Source organism: Schistocerca piceifrons, chromosome 6 (genome assembly GCF_021461385.2).
Source record: "Schistocerca piceifrons isolate TAMUIC-IGC-003096 chromosome 6, iqSchPice1.1, whole genome shotgun sequence".
Classification (NCBI taxonomy): domain Eukaryota; kingdom Metazoa; phylum Arthropoda; class Insecta; order Orthoptera; family Acrididae; genus Schistocerca; species Schistocerca piceifrons.
This window is the reverse complement of record NC_060143.1, coordinates 394,822,785-394,841,273: the sequence shown is the minus strand read 5'-3', so window position 1 is coordinate 394,841,273 and position 18,489 is coordinate 394,822,785. Positions and strand designations below refer to the sequence as shown.

Sequence of the window (18,489 nt, the reverse complement as noted above, 5' to 3'; positions counted from 1 at the left end):
AGATGTTAAGTCCCATAGAGCCATTTGAGCCATTTTGGAACAAGCTCGTAAGGCCTGTTGTAGGAAAGACTAATGGTCCACTTCGGTTTATTGGGAGAATTCTGAGAAAGTGTAGCTCATCTTTAAAGGAAAACTAGTACAAAAAATGTGTGACCCATTCTTGAGTACTGATAGAGTGTCTAGGATCCTCTCCAGGGCCGGCCCGAGTGGCCGTGCGGCTCTAGGCGCTACAGACTGGAACCGAGCGACCGCTCCGGTCGCAGGTTCGAATCCTGCCTCGGGCATGGATGTGTGTGATGTCCTTCGGTTAGTTAGGTTTAATTAGTTTTAAGTTCTAGGCGACTGATGACCTCAGAAGTTAAGTCGCATAGTGCTCAGAACCATTTGAACCATCCTCTCCAGGTCGACAAAGGGAAGACATCAAAGCAATTCAGAGATGTGCTGCAGATTTCTTACCGATAGCTTTAATCAAGACGCTAGTATCACCCTAATGCTCTGCGAACTCCAATGGGAATACCTGGAGGAAACAAGACGTTCTTATCGTGAAACATTAAAAAGTTTTCAACAAACTGCAGAATGGCTCCACAGCCACCAGCGCGCATGTCATGTAAGAACTGCGAAGACATGGTGAGAGAAATCAGGACTCGCACAGAAGCACATAGGCAGGCGTTTTACTTCGCTTCGCATGCGAATGGAATACGAAAAGGGATGACTGCCGGTGGTACAAGATACCCTCTGCCATACACGGTATGGTGTTGCGGAGTAAGTATGTGGACGCAGAGTTTCCACGAGATGTTTTATGGCCTGGTGTGTTAGTTAGTAGACTTCTTTGGCTACTGGAAGCTGATGATTTGGTTTTCTGTAGCCTGTGTGACATGGGCTAGAGGAGACATACAGTGTGGATAATTCTCCAAGGCGTTTGATTATACATGGTGAGTCACTAACTATTGCCACGCAGAATAACTCCGAAAGTATGATAGTAGCTAAAAGGTTTGTAGGACAAAGTTTGCATGGGACAACGGGGGCCATAATATGTCGTTGGGTTTTTGTTGCTAGGTGGGGCCGAGCTATAAAAGTCAACTTTTTTTTTAATGGGATGCTATAGTTTGGTACTTATTTTCTGATAGCGGCTATCGAGACAAATTCATTGATGTATAAAGAAAAGGCCTTTGAAGGTCGACGATGGTCAAAAAGGTGACATGAACGTCCATTTACAGAAAGTGTTCGAAGTGATGACCATTGGAATCAAGCAATGCTACAATTTCTTGTCATGGATTGACTAGTATTCCTTATCACTGTGGCCGAGCGGTTCCAGACGCTTCAGCCCGGAACCGCGCTGCTGCTACGGTCGCAGGTTCGAATCCTGCCTCGTGCATGGAAATGTGTGATGTCCTTAGGTTAGTTAGGTTTCAGTAGTTCAAAGTCTAGGGGACTGATGACCACAGATGTTAAGTCCGATAGTGCTTAGAGCCACTTGAACCACTTTTTTTAAGCACACCGATTTAACAAAACTGAAGAAGTCAAGAAAAAGAGAAGGAGGGTTAATCAGCTATTTCTAAAGATGACTACAAAAAACTGTTTCGAACAATGGAAGCACGGGTGGGACAAATCTATTAATTGTAGTGGTGAGTATTTTAAAGGGTATAAGGTTGTTTTGTGATGATTTTGAAAATATATAGCTTTTAAAAAATAATTCCGGTTTGTTCTGGATACCCCCTAGCACTCCGTAGTACATAGTTGCTGTATGTTTCAGTCATTTCCACGTACATTCGGGAACGTTATGTTCTTCTCAGTGAAGGGTATTTCCCTTTATGACTTCCTTTACCCACATTTCTGTGGTTTGCCGGTTCTACCTGCGGACTCTTGAACCATGTTGGCAGCAGGTAAGGTCATCTGTGAATGAACGCCTCCACATCGCGGGAATGTGGGCCATCCACATGGCGCAAGTCTTTGATAGTACCGGGAAAAAGTGTTTGATATTTTTGGTCTGATACAATCCTTTGTTTTCTTGCCACACATAAAAATATAAGCTAAAACTGGGCCAAAGTCACTCCAGTTTAGGTTTTCCGTGATTTCCCTAACTCGCTCCAGGCAAATGCCGGGATGGTTCCTTTGAAAGAGTACGGCCAACTTCCTTCCCCATCCTTCCTTAATCCTATAAGACCGGTAACCTCGCTGTTTGGTCTCTTCCCCCAAACAACCAACCAACCAACCATCACCCTAGTTTGCGGGAAAGCAGTGACCTGCACGATAGAGTTCCAGAATTTCAAGAAATGCAAGATACTGTAGCGAACCAGGACTCGGGACGTCGCCAGCGCTGGATACGAGCGTGCAGTGTTCGCGATAGCGAGCGTGTGTAGGTGAGCAGCGGGGCGAGGGCTCGCAGCGTCCGCGGCTGGCGCAGAGCCGTGGGCGGGTGGCTGCGCGGCCGGCTATATAACGCGGGACGCGGCGCGCGCGCCGCCACTGTGCGGTCTGGACCCGAGCGAGCGCGGCTGCGCGACTGCCCCTGCTCTGCTCTGCCCCGCTCACTGTGCTTCGCTGCGCTGTGCCGCGCCGGACCTGCCTCTGCGACCGCACGCCGCGGCCGTCGCACGCCGCAACAGGTGAGTCGCCGGCTGCACCTCTCGCCCCGGCGTCGTAGCTCCGCGAGCAGAACCGCTGTCGTACGGTGCGGAAAGTGCCGCCGAGGGAAGTGTGCAAAAATTTTGGATTGTGTCAACTGTCACCGACAGAACCTGTGTACCGTGTCCAGTGGGATTCGTGTCGTGAATGTCGAGCAAAATTTTGTATCGCACAATCGCAAATCGACCGCAAAAGATCAGAGGATACAGCACGATTTTCAAAGTAGCAGCCGAAATCGCACCCCGTGGAGTCCATTTGTGACAATCGAGTTGTAGAACTATTACAACGTCAGAGACAGCACATATTCACACAGAAGCTTATTTATCAACGTCTGTCTGATATTAAGGGGTACTGACTGATCATAGTCGTGAATGTGTTAACCGAAACTGCTCTGTTATGTACGATGAGCCCAACTGTTTAGTCGCTTAGTGAGAACTCGCGATTACGTTACTAATGTGCGAAAAATTACACATTTTCTCGCCCGTAGAGTATAATAGTTGAACCACGTTCAACAAATATTGTTTGTGGTGCCAGACATCTGCAGCGTAACACTGCGTCTAGGGTAGGTTTAAAGGTCGATTTGTGACAATAGAGTTGTAGAACTATTACAACCTCAGAAATAGCAGATAATCACACAGATGCCTATTTTTCAACGTCTGTCTAATATTAAGGGGTACTGACTGATTACAGTCGTGAATGTGTTAACCAAAACCGCTCTGTTATATACGATGAGTCCAACTTTTTAGTTGCCTACTAAGTACTCCCTATTACGTTACTGATGTGGTCACCTGTAGAGTATAATAGTTGAACCACCTTCAACAAATATTGTTTGTGGTGCCAGACATCTGCAGCGTAACATTGCGTCTAGGGTAGGTTTAAAGATGAAATTTTCGCAAAGCTATGTATGTGAATGATATGCAGTGTAAAGCGCTGTATTTAGTCCAGTTTGCGCCACATTTATTAAAACCAAAAACTAATTTGTGACAATCGAGTTGTAGAACTATTACAACGTCAGAAACAGCATATAATCACACAAAAGTCTATTTATCAACGTCTGTCTAATATTAAGGGGTACTAACTGATCATAGTCCTGAAGTGTTAACCAAAACCGCTCTGTTATATACGATGAGTCCAACTTTTTAGTTGCTTATTGAGTACTCGCGATTACGTTACTAATGTGAGAAAAATTACACATTTCCTCGCCCGTAGAGTATAATAGTTGAACCACCTTCAACAAATATTGTTTGTGGTGCCAGACATCTGCAAAGCAATATTGCGTCTAGGATAGGTTTGAAGGTGAAAATTTCGCGAAACTATGTATGTGAATGATATACAGTGTAAAGCGCTGTATTTAACCCACTTTGAGCCACATTCATTAATACCAAAAACTAAAACTAAAACTGTAAATCCAATTCACGAAACCCGCATTATACACTGGGAAAGTCTGCAACGAGTATTTTGGTCCATATTATGTATGAATATCACATGTAAGCTGTGAAAAATGCAATGGGGTATCCACTACATAATTTTTCCCCATAAATGTTGGTCTTCCACACGACAAAAATGTAACGACTGGTATTGCATTGCGCGCTGGGATTATTCGTTGTTTCCAAACTGTACCATTCAGCTTTAGCTTCGCATGCCACAGACAACGAGTGAGTATTTTCTTATTTTTTATTAGAGTTTTCCTACGTCATTGGCTACTCACTATATCGCAAAGAGAAGACGAAATGAAATCGTTGTCTGTCAGATACGTTCCCTTTTGAAGTGTGTAAAAACTAGAAATTTCAGTACTGGACTCCCTCAAATTAGACAAGGATTGTTATTTATAGGATGGCACAGCATTTTGCATTGTACCACCACTAGAGTGTCACTCACTTTAGCAACGGAAAGTGAAAAGTTGTTACGATATCAATACCACTTATATACCACTATCCGTTTATTAGTGAACGTTGTGGATTCTCCTTTAAGTCCCACGAATGTGTCATTTGAAAACTCGCCGATAAAACTGATGGACCCGTATAGCGCCCCTAACTGAAAAATATATATCCATTAGGCACAGATTAAGGGTTGAGTCATATTTATAGTTACCAACCTACGTAATAAAAATTTTCATGTTTCTGAACTTTGTTAATAACAAAAATATTGTGAGTGTGCAAAATTTTGTTGGTAGCGCTGTCTCTTGCACACTATCATTGATAAACTGACTACTGCACCAATACTGATTTGTGTGAAAAGAAGTTGCAATTCCTATCATAAGAATTCACAACGGGTATCACGCAAAATGTATTGAGAAACTGTCAGCTTGTCTGAAATTTATTGGACAGGTGACGTGACGAGATAGTGTACAATGCTTTCTGTTCTATACGTGGCTAACCTGAGAGGATGAAACACTACTAAATGCTTGCGCAGAAAAAGTAATGACATTTATGGACATATATCGTAACGATACTGCAGTGCCTGTGTTATTCCGAATGTCTGAAGGAACAGGCACTGCGTCATGTCTACAGTGATGTTGATCAATTATTCGTTCGTTTTGAAAATGATGCAAAGTTCGTTATTTTGGCGCTAAACGTTTCGGATGCGACAGTTTGTTTCTAAGCGTCTTGCAGCTTTTTGATTTATAGCAGCTACCCAGTGAACATCGACGTTTCCGAGAAATTATTATGCAATCATGAATAAATCATTCCGATTTAACATCAATCTCAAAGATGAGTACTCTTTTATAGTTGTTACTCAAATCTAGTTCCCGCGAAGAAGACTCGTTGGCATTCATCGATTGTTGTGCACTGAAACAACAGTCCATGAATTTCGACGTTGCACAACACTTCCTTTTGCGTCTGTCACGTTTCATCTTACAGGATAGTTTCGGAAATGTCATCTCAAAACCAGCAGAGTGAATAGTTGCATAGTAACCACGACAATTTTTGAGATAACGCTACAATAGCTATATGAGAGTACTAGACGGCAAACTGCCACATTAGCATTCACACTTTCTTTGTGTCAATATCATAATAGCTGGCAAAGTTTGTATCAAAGCTCCGTATCATGCGCATGTATGCTCATATAATGTAATGTAATAGCAGAGTGGGACTTCCCAGTACCGTTTTCGCCTTTTTTTTTTCTTTTTCCTTTTTGAGTTTACGAGATGTGTAGCACAGTCAAGAAAATACGGGAAGCTAATATAGTTTTCGTGGATGTACCGGGCCGAGAAATAGCGCTGGTCTTGAGCTAGGTACCGTGACCTCCATTTAGAATCGATTTCTGCGCGAGAAATCACTACTGCGAAAGAAAGTAGGAGGCGTGGAAAGTTCACTGAATCTGTTAAAGAGAGCACATTCTGCATTACTACTCCATAGTTTTTTTATCAGACATTCAGAGACAGGCTTGTACGTTTGTATGAGGTCGGTACAGCACATACGAAGCGGTAGCAGAGACGTTCAGGCGACTGGAAAGGTGATACCTTGAACGAGGCCCTGTTCGAGAATTTTATAGAACCGGTATTCAACGTAAGCTCTACAAAAATTGCACTGTCAGTAGGAATCGTTTCACCCACCATAAGTGAATAGTGTAAGACAAGGACTGACGAGTTTTTGTAGCGTGTAGCTTCTACGATATACTGTAGAGTTGCTTTGAGAATATATGTAGCCATACATCCTTGACAGGCTTACCGCTCCACCACCTCGGCTCCCCATTCCCGAGTTAAGGAAGACAGCGTACCAATAATGAAATATTATATACCGATGCATTCCAGTGTGCAATGTGGAAAATTTCTTGGTTCTTTCTATAGTAAGCGATACTTCAGTGGCTAACGCTGATATGCTACTCTGTTAGACGGCCGTATATGATTTTAAAAGGTGCAGTTTAACGCAAAACATGTCAAAGGATCGTTTTTAAGTGCAGTGAATTATTTTTTTCTGTGGTGGTACCACTGGGTGAAGCGCCCTCGGAGAATATAAATATTGTAGAATTGGCATCGCTGGCTGGCAGAGGTGATACTCTGCACTCGATGGCCTTACGTCACAGTGCATCTGTGTGAGATGCGGCTCAAACGTTCATGGCCAGTCCTGCCTGTAGACCTTGACCTACATCTGACAGTTCTCACGTATACGATACTGCAATACCCGTTTTACTCCTAATTACAATACAGAGCATGCATCCATGTCCGAAGAAACTTTTCATCGTAATTTGGAATAACACAGGCACTGCAATATCGTATTTATCCACCGACACCGGGCAAACGACTTTCAAGTAAAATGTCTCCCCGCTACAGGAATATACTTAACGGTTCTAGACATATGGTTGACGACATATAGAAGTTTGGGTCTGAGTCGTGCTCGGATAGCTTAATAGTGAGCCGCCCGCTAGTGATAAGCGGGAAATCCAGGTTCGATTTCCGGTCCAGCCCAAATTTTCATTGTCGCCATTGCATTATACAACTAATGGTAGTCCACATGAGCAGCTGAGAATACGTTTAATGTGTTCTCACGTATCGTGTACACAGCTGCAGCAAACATCTTGCACGACGCGATACCGTTCCGCTTTGCATGTGGATGTCAACGCGAAATCGAAGCTCTTCTCTTACATTCACTACGCGTTGTATAGAAAGTTCCATCGAATAGGATATCAAGCGAAATTTGTGACCTGACATGATCGCTTAGCAGGGAGGACGCAGCTTGTCGTCTCGGATGGAGAGTCACTGACACATATAGAAGTACCTTGACGTGTGGTCCAGAGAAGTGTGCTGGTACCCTTGTTGTTCATGTTATACAGGATATAACGGGTACAAACGCAGATATATGTGTTGGTGACAGAGCATGGTGTAATGAACAACATTACATAAGTATTTATATCATTTGCAGACTAATAATTGCCGGTCGCGGTGGTCTCGTGGTTCTAGGCGCTTCAGTCCGGAACCGCGCGACTGCTACGGTCGCAGGTTCGAATCCTGCCTCGGGCATGGATGTGTGTGATGTCCTTAGGTTAGTTAGGTTTAAGTAATTCTAAGTTCTAGGGGACTGATGACCACAGATGTTAAGTCCCATAGTGCTCAGAACCATTTGAACCAATTTTGACTAATAATTACAGCTATTATAGGTCGTATCTTTTTAGGTCGTTCAGTACCTGCAACAACATGTGCATGACAAAAGCCATTAACGTTCATTCTTTCCTAGGCAGCAGGTGAGGTGATAGGCATGGACACATGAATGGGTGGACGCAAAATGGATAATTTAAGGTTTAAATGACTCTAAACACTATGTGACGTAACATCTGAGGTCATCAGTCCCCTAGATTCATAACTACTTAAACGTAACTAACCTAAGGACATCACACACATCCATTCCCGAGGCAGGATTCGAACCAGCGACCATATCAGCAGCGCGGTTCCGGACTCAAGCGCCTAGAACGACTCGGCCAGGATAATCTATACCGACAGGCATCGTTCACTTCACGGCCCAGATACGGCCACGCATCAAACATCATACCATAAAGTTAGTGACGTGGCTATAGGAACACTGGTAGTCACAGAGGAAAACAACCAACACACTAATGTGTCTACATATTATGGCACCACACGTAAAAATATCTGTATTTCCCCTCGTTAGAATGCGTATTTTAATAACGTTTCAGACAATCTTAATGCTGACCTTGTGCTATTTGCAGGTGATTCAGGTATTTATTATTACTACCTGTAACAATCTGCAAAAATATTGTAGGATTTCCAAGTGGTGCAAAGACTGTCAGTTGCTTTAAATAGTCAGAAAAGCAAAATTGTGCACAAAACATAAAAAATATTATCCTCTGACAAAAACATGAGTGATTCACAGTTAGAATCAGTCAACTCAAACAACTACCTGCTCATAACAGTAGTAAAGGAACAAGACTAAACGATCTTATAGCCTAAGGTGGAGGTAAAACACGTGGCAGACTTCATTTCATTGATGGGATAGCAGTAAAATGCAGTCAGCCTACACAGGAGGTTGGTTGTAAGACATTTGTGCAAAGCATCGCAGAATGTTACTCAAGCGTTTGGGACCTCCATCAAGTAGGACTAAAAGGGGGTACTGAACGTATACAGAGAAGAGCAGCACGAACGGCCACAGGTTTGTTTGATCCAAGAGAGAGCATCAGGGAGATGCTAAATAAACAGAAGTGGCAGACACTTAACTGCCAACCATCCCGTGGAAGCCTACGTATAAAGCTTCAAGAACCAGCTTCAAGTGAGGAATCTAGGTATATACTGCAACCCCCGTATGTATCATAGCCGTGACTATCGCAAAATTAAGATTGTACTAATTACTGTGCTTACAGAGGTGCGTAAGCAATCAATCTTCCTGCACTGCACAAGTGAATGGAGCAGGGAGAAGCCCAAACAACCGATACTGTGGTAAGTACGCACTGCCACGCACTTTACAGTGGTCTGCAGAGTATAGATGGAGAACTAGAGTGGACCGTTGCCGAGTATGGTAAACTAGCTCCGTATCAGACTTCTAACGTAAGTGGGAGGCACCTTCAGCTGTTCACTAGTGTCATCTTAAAAACTGCATGTTAAGCTTTATATAAATTGTGTAGTGACGCATCCTTAGGCGACGTAGTAAGGATATTTCATTTTTTGATTGTATTCGATAAGTAAGCTCCCTATAAATCAAACCTAGTAGCCTCTGGATGGAAGCGCGGACTTTGCTCTGTCTGTAGTGGCAACAGGCGAGTCAGCTTGCTCCGTGCAAGCATTTTGGTCGCCTACGAAGTCAGCTGGTGTACGACTATCGCTGGCATAGCTTTCTGAATGGCGAAAACTGAAAAGTTCATCGAAGGTGTTGTGTGTGTGTGTGTGTGTGTGTGTATGTGTGTGTGTGTGTGTGTGTTTGTGTGTATGTGTGTGTGTGTGTGTGTGTGTGTGTGTGTGTTGTGTGTGTGCGTGTGTGTGTCTTTTAACATGTAATTTCACTATCAATATTTTCAATACAAAGTGTTATAGGAAACGAAGGAAAGTTCGTGTACTGCACAAAATCTTTTGGATAGAAGGAAACCACTCACCATAAAGAGCCGAGTTGCCGATAGGCACACACAAAAGAAAAAAAAAGTAACTTTCAGAATTCTAAAGCTACAATTTTTTTTTTGTATGTGTGCCTATCGACAACTCAACGCTTCTGCGTTTCAATGAGTGGTCGCCAGATTTGAAAACTGATTCAGTGTTCGTAATATTACAAATCACTCCAACGCCGACGATGTCAGAAGTGTATACCTTCTTTAATCTTTAATACAGTGATTCCACAGGGAGATATAATGGTTACAGAATAGATAAATCGCAAGTTTGGACTGTCGCTGACCATTCTATGCCGGACGGCTCAGCTATAAAATCCGGCTCAGCTATAAAATCGTTTGCGCCATTTTTCCATTTCCTTTACGACGCAATCGTAACTCTGACATTCGCTCGGCACTGGATTTCTTAGGTTCTCTGGAGTCCTTTCCAAGCGAGCTTCCCTCTGACTTGTCTTTTCCGTAAGTCTGAACCTATTTAAGTCATATGAGACAAGATCATTCATTTTTTTTGTAATTTTCAATGTAATATACTGACTTTCACTTATATCCAGGCATATTTTTGTATTGTCACACCTTGTGTGAGCTTTTCACAATGTGTTCACGCTACATCAGTTTATAGTTTTACACAAAGCTAATTCGTAACATTCACGTACACGGTACGCTGACGTCATAGGCGAAACAATTACTGTGTGGCAAACCAGTACACACAAGATCTCTCCGGTGGGCTCTATCATTGTTTATGGGTTATTACATGTGACGTAAAAAAGAAGAAAAAGGTCTTATAAAGCCGAGCGATCTAAGGCGCTGCAGTCATGGGCTGTGCGGCTGGTCCCGGCGGAGGTTCGAGTCCTCCCTCGGGCATGGGTGTGTGTGTTTGTCCTTAGGATAATTTAGGTTAAGTAGTGTGTAAGCTTAGGGACTGATGACCTTAGCAGTTAAGTCCCATAAGATTTCACAAACATTTGAAATGTCTTAGAAGACGTACTTACGCCGACAGAGCACTGAAAGCTAAAATTTCATACAGTTCGGGCAATCAAAATAACTTTCGGGAAAACTGGGCAGTGTGGTAAGGCGTAACTCGCGCAAAATAACGTGGCACCGGTGCAGAAACACAATCTCGTTGTGAGCAATGGGAGCGTCCATCTTGTCCTAAGGGCTGGCCACCTCCGTTGACTGCTTACGAGAGTGCTGACACATAATTTCCAAGTGACACATGTCTTTATTTTACTTTGTCGGTATTGAGAGGCACAGTCTGTTACGCTACATACTTTGCCCGTCTTTGTTTTACAGACTTTTTTCCTTCTTTGTTTTACATACTTTAGCCTTCTTGGTTTTACAAGATTTCCTTCTAGCACCATGTGGTCGATCTTGTTGCCTTTATTTTCTTCTTCGGTGCTCTATCGAGAAACCACTGACTGAAATTCTACATTTGTCTATATTTATTTATATTGTTCTAGCGGCTAGGAATAGTCTGTGAATTAGATTGGGACTTGTTCCATGACCGAGTAGCTTTGTATCACATGGTTCCACTGAACATGAGAACAATAATAGACAGTCACATCGATGCCTCGTGAAGCAGACGTCTTCGGTGCGAAACTGCTCATCAGTTAAAATATTTCATGGATGTGAGGTTGATTTTATATATAATTTTTATGTAATGCTCTGGTACTAGCACAGCTGGAAACAGGAATGTACTTGGCCGGTGACATATGTGACAAACCATCGTATCATTGCCATTGTATTGATGATTTGAATTACTATCACAAAACGAACTGTTTCTACGCTTTTAACGTGTTGTAATATACGCCGGTCAACGTATGTGCTGCAATGGATACGCCTGTTCTCATCATATTGCCGACGTTAAGAGCAGATTCAGGGCAAAATAAGGAAAAAATTCGAATTTTTTTATTGCTTCATTTATTAGATTGGTACCTTAAGAATGACATCTCAAGGTTTCATAATCAAAATTTTTCTAGAAGTATGTTTTAAAACATTTTCTTTCACCGCCTTCGCCTGCCATGCCATATTTTCCCGTCCTGTGATCCATATCTTTTATGCGCTCGCAATTTTTTATTAACTTTTCGGTCACACAATTCAAATGAACTGCAGATGCAGATGCGAAAGATGTGAAAATGGAAAGTCACTGGTAGATGCGAAGAGAATCACTAATAAAGAAATTCACACATGACATTATGGAAAAGCCATCAGGGACAATGTGCTTAGTGTGAAAACAATGCAGCAAGCAGTGTGGACAATATTCTTCCACAAATTACCCCCAGATGAGAATCCACGGATTTCCTCTGTGACATATCTTGGTGCAAATATCTTCGGGCAGAAGGTAGTGGAAAGCCATACACCCGTAACCATGGTTTGCCACTTCCTGTTTTAAATGTTTTAAAGCCAACTCAACAATCCTGAGTTGCTGGAAAAAATGAGTACCTGTTAACTACAAAATACGATTGAGAGCTACAATCAGTGGGTGCGTACTCCAAAAGCAGTATTCGTGTCCTCAAACGTTGTGAAGATAGCTGCATGTGATGGCTCTCTATTGTTTAATAGTGGAAATATGAGTAGAATTAAGTGTCTAAGGAGATTAGACTTCCCTCCAGGTGCATTCACACTGAAGATGGAAGCAGCGCTGAAGCACAACATGACAAATCCCAGCCAGCATAGGAAAACAGGCAAAGGAAAAGAATGAAGAGTATGGATCTGGGTAGCATTAATGGTTAGAAGTATGGCAACATTGTTAAAAATTGAAACAAAGATTTTAAATGAGATTTGTTGTAGAGCGAGCTTTTTGAGATATAATCTCAGGAAGTATAAAAGTTTACATACTAAAATTTGGCACAGTTCTTTAAAATCATTTACTGACTGATCATGTGCAACATTGTTTCTTTACTTTGTGCCTAATAATAATTCTCCTTTACTAAAAAAACAAAAATAAAAACTTAACTCCATCCGAACAGATCTCGTAAGGACCAACGGGACGGGAACCGGTATTACCACTTTACCATATGAGGGAAACAGAGCTTTCTCATTTAACATAAAATTGAAAAAACGACTTCAAAGTATGTGTGAGGTTAAACAAAAATCTGTTGCATATGTTGTGCCAGTCGTTTATGCAGATGTAAGCTGTAAATTTTCAGGTTTAATGGTTGATTAGTTTATGAGAAAAGGTAGATTATATGTTCATTGGTAATTAAAAATTAAAATCCTTATAAAATTAATGCCCATAAACATTACTGAACAAAAACGGAGCTGAATATTGTGCCCCATGTTCTATATAACAGTCAGAACTATAATACTGTAGGAGATTTTTTTTCTGACTCGTTTGATGCGCCCTGCCACGAATTCCTCTCCTGTGCCAACCTCTTCATCTCAGAGTAGCACTGCAACCTAAATCCTCAATTATTTGCTGAATGTATTCTAATCTCTGTCTTCCTCTACAGTTTTTACCCTCTGCAGCTCTATTTAGTACTATGGAAGTTATTCCGTGATGTCTTAACAGATGTCCTACCATCCTATCCCTTCTCCATATCAGTGATTTCCATATATTCCTTTCCTCTCCGATTCTGCGCAGAACCTATTCATTCCTTACCTTATCAGTCCACCTAATTTTCAACATTCATCTGCAGCATCTCAAATGCTTCCGTTCTCTCCTCTTCTGTTCTGGTTTTCCCACAGTTCGTATTTCACTACCGTACAATGCTGTTTTCCAAATGTACATTCTCAGAAATTTTTCCCTCAAATTAAGGCCCATGTCTGATATTAGTAGACTTCTCTTGTAGGGGATATCGATGTATAAATGTCATTATGCATTTTCGTCTGCGTCTGCCCTTGCACTTTCGGGAGTTGCTGGCATTTGCATGGGTGACCATCCGGGCCACCATGCGCTGTTTATCTACCGGGATGCACTCGGCCTCGTGAAGCCAGCTGAGAAGCTGCTTGACTGAGTAGTAGCGGATTTGCGTCATAAAAACTAATAACGGCCTCGAGATCGGTGTGCTGGCTCCATGCCACTCCATATCCACATCCGATGTCGCCAGTCATCTGAGGATGGCACGGCGGTCGGTCGCTACCATTTAGCCTTATTTCTCTGCCTCGTGATGACTGGGTGTTGTGTGCTGTCCTTAGGTTAGTTAGGTTTAAGTAGTTCTAAGTTCTAGGGGACTGATGACCATAGATGTTAAGTACCATAGTGCTCAGAGCCATTTGAACAATTTAGCCTTACGAAGCCTTTTCCGACAGAGTAACATTCGCCCTCCACCTTGGTGACTGCCCTGTTTTCTACACTTTTCACGTCCGAGAGGAGAAAGGCAAGAGAAACTGAAAGTGCCTTCTGTTAGTACTTGTGAGAGAAGCAGTCATACTTGCAAATTGTTCTCGCCAGGCGCTAACCGTCATATTGACGCTGTGTTCCGCATACTTTGAAAAGACTAAAACCGACAAGTGCGTTTTTAAATAACGGTGCGTTCAGATTTCTGTACTTCAGTATTTAATCGGTAAATTTATAAGTTTAATATTCTCTGTCCACGAGTCCATAAACGCAAAGTTTAAACACACCATGTAAAAAGATTGCATGCCAAAAGTAAAACCAAACAAAAATACTTTTCGAATTCACCTATGATAATTTCGTGTCGCTAAATATTCGAGTGCAGGGCTTTCAACTGAACGCCACTCCGGCTACTTGCTTGCCCGTAATCTACACCAGCTACCCAGCAGGGTAAAGGAGATCTACAGTTTCACATGGAATCGTAACCACATGTCGTTCCCGGTGACCCTTTACATCACTGGGCCGTGAAGACTAGACAGAAGTCAGGCCGGAATTCGATCCCGCGACCACTCGGTTTCTAGGCCCGACCTTAAATGTACTTACATGTTTATTCAAAGTATGTTGCATACATTGAAAGCGTGGCGTATTTGCTTCTGGTATTAATTGTTGACTCTAAGAAGGCTGTCGGCGGACGGGGTAGAAGTTTACATAGAAGTAGAATGGCTTCGGTCGTTTCCCCGTAACTTTCTCGGCGCAGCGAACCTAGTCAGTCTTAGCTAGCAGACGACACCCCGCTCAGGGGATCTATTTACGCGTGAACGAAGCTATATTACCAAAACTCCATTACTAGCTTTAAACAGTGGGAAGTAGACGTTCCCTGTACGTCATCAGAATGACAGGGTGACGTTCACACGGAAACGAAATGGCTGTAACAGTCTCGTTATATTAACACACGGTACTGAAAGCCAACGGTAGCGATCGCAAACACATGAATACCATCGTTAAGTAGTAGGAATGACGCTTTCAACTGTATTTATAGGATGTATTTTATTTACAATCGATTTTGGTATTACCCTACATCATCTTCATGTCCTCCACGAAACCAAGTAGTCGTGTGGTATCATGATGTAACTCCAAAATCTATTGCAAATAAAATAAAACTTATAAATACAGCTGACAATTTCAAGCCTAATGAGAGATTACGTGCCGGCCGCTGTAGCCGAGCGGTCCTAGGGTCTTCAGTACGGAACCGCGCTGCTGCTACGGTCGCAGGTTCGAATCCTGTCTCGGGCATGGATGTGTGCAATGTCCTAAGGTTAGTTAGGTTTAAGTAGTTCTAAGTCTAGCACCCCCACAGTGCTTAGAGCCATTTGAACCATTTTTGAAGAGATTATGTAGCATGAACTATCGGAAGATGGATGTACAGAAAAGAGAATATCGATCCAAAGTGACGCACTGTCTTCCAGCTGATGTCGATATAGCTACTCTCATCGGCCACCGCACCGAGAGTCAACTTGGAAAGATTGAGAAGAATATTTTGGAAATATGTCGGCCCGTCTCGTGAGAGCTAACACAAGACACATTCACCGTTTGTTTCCTTTCTCCTCTGGGAGGTGACAGGTAAAGAAAACGCGGAAAGCAGCGGCACACACACACAAAGGAAGCATTCTTGAGAGGAACGACAGGGCGACATGGCTACATAATTATGCATTAATCTAACTGGAAAGACTACTTTCACCATCGAGGATGTGTACACTAGATAAAGTGTGCCCGCCATATGACAATGGACTCCTGCCTGAAGCCGGTCATGGCTTAACATGAAATAAAATTTATAATTCATAGCTTTTAGCGGAGACCTACACCTTTTACCCAAGTTTGGCTAGAGTAAAGTCATGCTCGTGTAATCCCTTTCACTCTCCCTCTCTGCCTTCTCTTCCCTCTCTCAATACCCTTCGCCCCACTTTCTCTCCCCTCCCCTCTTCCCCATTTTCATCCCCCCTTCCCTCCGCACAACCCACCAATTTAAGCACAGTTGCATACCACAGTATTCCGATGTGCAATTCCTGTAAGAACAGAATGGGTTACTTTCGCAAGTACATACGTAATTGAAGGAGACCGGATTCGATTCTCGGACGTATCGGAGATATTCTGCGCCAGGGTACTGGGTGTTGTGTTTCCCTTATCTTCGTGGCGTAATTACTGACACCAAAAAGTCACCTAACTGATGGCGCCTGGCAAGTCTTAAGCATGTGTAATTTCGTACCACGGTAGGACAAAAAAATAAATTAAATAAAAACTGTATTCGTAAATTTAATAGTTAAGTACAATATTTTCCTACTTAACGTAAAATAATGGAAACTTATTCCGAAATAATAACCTTGTTATGATGTATATTCTTTGTTCTTTGCACCTAATAGTTTCCAGACGCCATCTTTGTTTACGAAGTATGGCAGTTTACACGTGATGTGTTATGGCAGTGAAAGGAGGTATTCTGTTTTACTTGATTTATTTTCACTTTTAGATATCCATTTAGTTTTTAGTTAAAAAAACCCGAAATCATATTCTAAAATAGTGTTTCGTTTCTGCAGTAGACAGTGCCACAAGTTCCCCAAAATCATAACATAACACACACATACGTCATACTAACAAATGTAAATCCATCTGATGATGGAGGTTTAAACTTTCGAAACGTGTCGTGGAGATACCTTTGTTTTTCAAATCTGAAAACGGTCAACTTTTATCGAAACTAGACACGCTGGAAAACAATGTGCAACTTACAAACCATATAAAAAGAATTTTTTTTTAAATGAAATTTAATAAACTTTTGTAGTGCTATTCAGTCCTGCGAAGTCTCCACATACATATTACTGCTGCAGCACCCATTATCGACAAACTGTTTCTGAATAAATAAGGCCGGCCGCTGCTGGCAGAGCGGTTCTAGGCGCTTCAGTCTGGAACCGCGCGACCGCTACAGCCGCAGGTTCGAATCCTGCCTCGGGCATGGATGTGTGTGATGCCCTTAGGTTAGTTAGGTTTTAGTAGTTCTAAGTTCTAAGGGACTGGTGACCTGAGATGTTAAGTCCCATAGTGTTCAGAGCCATTTTTTTTTTAATCTGCTTCACATATATCTAAGTTCCAAGACGATGACTCAGTTAATTCAGTCCTCAAGAACCAAAGACGAAATGTTAAAAGCAACACACAGCGGAATCGCATAGCGAATCCAATGCATTAGAGTTCTCAGATGTGGCCTGGCATCCTCGATATTGGAGCTCCAGAGCCACTTAAAGAGGCGCCTGCGTGTGTGCGTATATATATGTAAGCACATTCGTGTGTGTCCCAGTTTGTGCGTGGCCCGCTTCCCGTACAGCGAGCCAGAGTGGTTTGTGCGCGTTATCGGAGAACAAACATCCTCCTGGCCTGCATGCGGCCAGGAAAACGAGCAGTCAGCAGGCTACGGCGGCGTACAGGCTGGCTTTGCCGGCGACACTCGCCGCTTCACGGAGAGGTCTTCTCTGTGGCGGCCAAAACATGTCTGTAAACACTCAGATTGTGAGCGGCTCGCTTCTGTCATGGCTCAAGCCGCCCTTTCCCTAGAGTCTATCGCTCGTTTACTCTGATACTGCGAAACACGCAGTGTTATAGATGCCCTCTCTACAGTACGTTCTTGGACGGCCTACCTCATTTACATATTTAATAGTATAGCTGGAAGAAAGCACAAATTGTTCAAATGGCTCTGAGCTCTATGGGACTTAACATCTGAGGTCATCAGTGCTCTAGAACTTAGAACCACTTAAACCCAACTAACCTAAGGACATCACACACATCCAGGCCCGAGGCAGGATTCGAACGTGCGACCGTATCAGTCGCGCGGTATCGGACTGAAGCGCCTAGAACCGCTCGGCCACCGTGGCCGGCTGAAGAAAACACAGCTCACACCCTTCTACAAGATGGAGGACAGATTCCCAAAAGTACTGTCCAATGCCATTAACATCAATCTCCTGTAAAATCTTCGTAAGTAAAAGTAACTTCTTAGTGGACTGATGTGACTCATCAGAAATTCCTCTCCTGTTCTAAACTCTTCATCTCAGAGCACCACTTGCAACCTACGTTCTCAATTATTTTCTGGATTTATTCCAACCTCTCTCTTCCTCTATAGCCGTCAGCCTCTAGAGCTCCCTCTAGTACCATGGAAGTGACCCCTGGTACGTTAAAAGATGTCCAATCATCCTGTCCCTTCTTGTCAGTGTTTCCCATATATCCTTTTCCTCACCGATTCTGTGCAGAACCTCCTCATTTGTTACCTTACCAGTCGACCCAATTTTCAACATTGGTCTGTAGTACCACATCCCAAATGCTTCGATTCTCATCTGTTCCGTTTTTCCCGCAGTCCATGTGTCACTACCAAACAATGCTGTGCTATAAGTATACATTCTTAGACATTTCTGTCTCAAATTAAGGCCTATGTTGGATGCTAATACACATCTATTGGCCATAAATGCCCTTTTTGACAGTGCTAGCGTAGTTTTTGTGTCCTCCTTACTCTGTCT

General features: G+C 42.7%; 1 protein-coding gene across 1 annotated transcript in view; it reads left to right on the top strand.

Annotated features, from left to right (window-relative positions):
- The first annotated feature begins 2,484 nt into the window (after positions 1 to 2,484).
- LOC124802731 (tubulointerstitial nephritis antigen-like) overlaps positions 2,485 to 18,489 on the top strand; it is a 519,347-nt gene continuing 503,342 nt past the window's right edge. Inside the window, exon 1 of the mRNA XM_047263700.1 lies at positions 2,485 to 2,606. The gene's annotated coding sequence lies outside the window, so the exon portion shown is untranslated. The remainder of the gene's footprint in view (positions 2,607 to 18,489) is intronic.